The sequence below is a fragment of the Octodon degus genome, unplaced genomic scaffold, assembly GCF_000260255.1.
Source record: "Octodon degus isolate 3935 unplaced genomic scaffold, OctDeg1.0 scaffold00068, whole genome shotgun sequence".
Taxonomy (NCBI): Eukaryota; Metazoa; Chordata; class Mammalia; order Rodentia; family Octodontidae; genus Octodon; species Octodon degus.
This window is the reverse complement of record NW_004524644.1, coordinates 4194029-4198617: the sequence shown is the minus strand read 5'-3', so window position 1 is coordinate 4198617 and position 4589 is coordinate 4194029. Positions and strand designations below refer to the sequence as shown.

The following is a 4589-nucleotide window of genomic DNA, read 5'->3' as shown; positions in this document are numbered from 1 at the left end:
CTCGGCGGGACGGGTGGGGAGGTATCGGGACCCGATTCTTTTGACCCTGGGCCTGCATCATTTCTGCTCAGCCGGCCTGCGTGTGAGTTGTCAAGGAGCCATGTATCCTCCAGGGCCTGCTCAGCTGGCAAACTTGGATGGCATCCTCAACCCAGCCATACATCAAGGACACACACAGAGCCCCACAGCCATGCCGGTCCTCATGCTGACACCTCCTGAACTCTCTGTGGGAAAGGGCAGGCCGGGCTAGACTGCACGGCTGCCCTGTGAAGTGACTGGAATCAACACGAGAGATAAAGGAGGAACAGAAATCTCATTCGCCTGGTGCCTCAAGGGACAGGAGAAAGCTTCCTTGGGGCTCCTCCTCCTCCTCCCGAGTGGGTTCATCTCCAGAATATCAACGGCAGTCTCCTTCCTCTCTTGAGCAAGCAGGCAAACCACACGTTTCATGAGTAGGACACGTGACTCAAGCTTCAATCAGATATATTTTTAATTCAAGTTCTGTGCAATTTGGCTAATATTAACTTTATTGGGTAATTACCTCATGCACCGTGCTGTTAACAGCCCTGTCAACAAGAACGTCAGCTTGCTTTAAGAGAAGCGCTTGCTGACAGCAACACAAAGAGAAGCTGAGGCAGGTTTTTCTCTTAACCTATTTATTACAGTTTTATGAGTAAGTAGTTTTCTCCCTTGTGGGCGCTCCTGTCTGGTCTGCATTAGAACCCAGCTGCTAAAACATAGAGCAGGGGCTCTGCCCTGCTGTCACCTATACCAGCTGCTTCTGAACCCCACAATATGCCCCTCCCAGGTCTTCTCATCCACCCAGGAACTGACAGGGAAAGGAGAGGTCCGTTGCTGGACTTCACCCACCACCCCAGCCAACTAGCCAAGAACAGCAGGAGGGCGGCATAAGCTCTGCCCTGAGATGGAGGAAGGACTGGGTTCAGCCCATCCTGCTCATCCATACCTGTGGTATGAAGTAATGGCCACATCAGCATTCCCCAGGAGGGCATGGACTTAGCACAAGGCCCTCCTAGCTCTCCACAGTAGAGCAAATGTGTTTTCCAGTTAGATAAATACAAGAAACACCAGGCATACCTGATGCCATTCTTGGAGAATTGCAGAGCACAGCAACGCACCCCTTGAGGTTATGGGTTGAATTGTGTTTCCTCTAAAAATCAGCGTGTTGGCGCTCAAACCAGGCTACTACCTCAGAACATGACCTTATCTGGAAACAGGGATGTCAAACATGGAATTAGTTCTGATGGAGTTGCCTTGAAGCTGGCTGGGCCCTAATTCTTAACATGCATTGAAAGGGGAACCAGGAGACTGGGCAGGGTGGTGCACACCTGTAATCCCAGCACTTGGGAGGCTGAAAACAGGAGGATCACTACCAGTGCAATCTGTGTAGTGAGACCCTGTAGACCCTGTACTAAATACATAAAAGAGGAGGGGAACCAGGCCAGAGATAACCCAGATAGGGAGAACACTGTGTAAGTCCAAGGGCAAAGATCAGATGATCCTTGTGCAAGCCAAGGCACTCTGAATATTGCCAGCAAACCACTGGAAGCTGGTAACAGGTATGGATCAGATTCTCTTTGGCGACCCTCGGAAGGAGCCAGTTCCGCTGAAACTAGTCCAGATTTCTAACCTCCAGAGCTACGGGAGCTCCTGTTGTCTGAGCCACCCAGGCTGTGGGATTTTTGTTACAGCAGTCTCAGGCAACTAATTCAGGAGGTAAAGAAATTTCCCATAGTCACTCCTCCACTTTACATCCATCCCTCTTATCATGTGGCAAGGGAATAGGATGGGAAGAGAGAAGAGTGACAGAAGGGAAGGACAAAGACGAAGATGAGAAGAAAGTAGTGCATCTGCTTCTTTTCCTTTTCTTCTTTCCTATTGCCTCCTCTCCTCTTCTTCCTTATGTCATGGATGAAAACTAAGATGACACTGGTAAGAAGAGCTAAATGTGCTGCTCACAACCAGCATAGTCCTAAGCATTTACGCACAGCTCACCCAACTTTAATGAGGTCCAGTGTGCTGTCATCGCCATTGTACAGATGAAGAAGCTAAGGCAGAAGAGGTTTGGATCACTTGTCCAGTTCACTCAGCTAGTAAGCACTGGGGCCAGAATTTGGGCCCAGGCAGCTCTGTCTTCAGAATCCAATTCCGACTGCCTTGCTCTGCACCTGTGCCAAAGAAGAGAAAGAGTCTTTGCTGTAGAGGTCAAATAGCATCCTCTGCTTCTCCAGTGAGTAAACCCCAGGAAAACCTCTAGACAAATGCTTATGACTATGCCCCAGTGTTTTCCCAGTGCATGGGCTTTTTAGAAAATGAGTACTTTTGTTACTTAGATTCTAAGCATCAAGATATGGTCCATTTTATTCAAGTACTTTTATACATGCAGACCTTTCTAAATTGTGTTCCTTTTATGGAGCCTGCCCTGAGGAACTCTGTTTGCAGTACAAAGAACATGCTGGATTAGAGGCCTCATTCCAGAGGCAAAACAGATGAAGCTGGACATCTTTATACATCAGAGCCCATCTATTCCACTTGGCCTCCCCTTGATGCCAGGCAAAGGCTGAGCCTTCAACATCAGCGTTGCAGTTACAGCAAATCGCTGGCTTGCCCGGGCAGATGTGACTCCCAGGGTCCTGCTCCGCTGCCAGCACACGTCAGGAGTTGATTCACATCAAGGCTCAAAAATAGGGTAACCACAGTGTAAGGAGTCTTTTAGGTGATTAAGCACAACTGCTAGGTTTTCTCAGGCTATCAGCCAGATACTTCCAAAAGAGCTTCAGCTTTCTTCATAGTACCCACATATGTCCAAATATCAAGATTTTTGGTACAAAAATGTTTTTCTCCTGCTTCTTGTGTGATAATTAGCCATCAAGTAGAAAAAAGTTATAAAAGTGTAGAAATGATTAACAGAAATTTTAAAAACTCTCCTGTCAAACTGAAGAATATGATTTAAACCCTCAAGGATCTTTTCCCTTGCCCTGAAGCAAGCAGCCACTGTAGCAACTGAACCGGAACCATTTCTTATATTAGGCAGTAACTTTACAAAATGCAAATCTTCTGACTATAGGCAATAACTAACCATCCTTTTTCCTGGCTAAGAGGTTATTCTTTAGGGTTTCTTCTTCTAGAGTCTCTGAACTTTTTCTTACATCTTTCTCAGCTTATCGAAACATAAACATTGCACGTGCATGTTCTTCTTAGACCTTGGTTTTCCATGTCCAGGAATATTTTATTTCCAACTAAAGTGTATTTTATTTTTCTCAGAATCCTTAAATGCATTATCTAGAAGAAAAGAAAAGTTCAACTCCAAACATAGTCCATGGTAGTATTTTCTACTCTGAATGTCAAGTGTAAACTACTTGGTACTAGACCAAAGCCAAAAAGGATTATAAATCCAGTGAGTTTTAACCTAACTGTATTCCAGAAAATACAGTTAATACAAAGGACTAGAGAGAAAGTCCTTCTGTGAGTCTAGAATTGTCCAGGCTAAATTAAATACCCACACTAATAAGAAAAATGTACTGGGGAATATGATGCTTTAGCCCCAGGGTGGTGATCCTTTTAGAGACCAGCACCCAAGCCCGCTTATTTATTACAAACTGCCAGCATAGCAATTAAACCTGAACATGGAGGTTTATTTTTTTTAACTAAAAGAACTGACAAGTTTATTTTCACATTTCACAACACAAATGAAACTGTACTTTCTGTACTTTTATCATACTTCTCCCTTCAAAACTATTCTTTGATAGGAAGGGGGAGCAAGTCTTCCTTGTCATTCATGCTGTTAGAAAACACCCAGAGTCACAGCACCATGATCCCCTGGTGAAGCAGAACAAATAATGTAAAACTGATACAGAGGGGCCGCCCTTTCACTTTATCTGTGTGGTCGAGTCATTCCTGGCCAAGTGCCTACCATCATGGGCCGAGCCTGTGGTCGCATCATTGGAAGCCCAGACATCATTGGCATGTGGCCTCCCATGGGTGACCTCATTCCAGGAGCAGGTCCCACTGGTATCATCCCGGGAGGAGGGGCCCATCACTGGCATCATGGGAGGGCCTCCCAGATCGGGTACTGGCATCATACCAGGGTGAGGAGGACCCGGGAGACTGGGTGGAGGTGAGATCTAGCCCCTGCTGGGGGAGGAGCCGAGAACGGAGTAGGAGGTATCTTTTCTTGTTGAAATGTAGCCATTGTTTTGTCAGTCAGGCTCCGAGCTTGCTCTTCTATCTATTCTGGTAGTAGTCTTTCGCATTCTCTTCCTGTTTCCTACCACTGCAGTGTCTTTCTCACCAACAGAGAGTCATGGGTGAGGTACCTATTGCAGCAGTCACAATAAAACTTAGGCATTTTGCTCCACAGGCTGTTGACGGCTCTGTCCAACATGGAGGTTTAGGAAAAAAAACTCATACTTCAATGTCTTTTGTCTCAAAAGAAAAGCGAGTGGGGGCCTGGCCCTAGCTCAGGCCTTTAAGTGGCTGCTTCCACAAAGCTGTCAGCCTCAGGTTGCTGGAGTTTGAACCTCACACCTCTCCCGCTGAACAAAATGCCCTGAAGGCATTCGAGGAAC

General features: G+C 46.3%; 1 protein-coding gene across 1 annotated transcript in view; it reads left to right on the top strand.

The window, feature by feature from the left end:
* Window positions 1-4589, top strand: part of Lhfpl3 (LHFPL tetraspan subfamily member 3) — a 627386-nt gene that overhangs the window by 491533 nt on the left and 131264 nt on the right. The window lies entirely within an intron of this gene.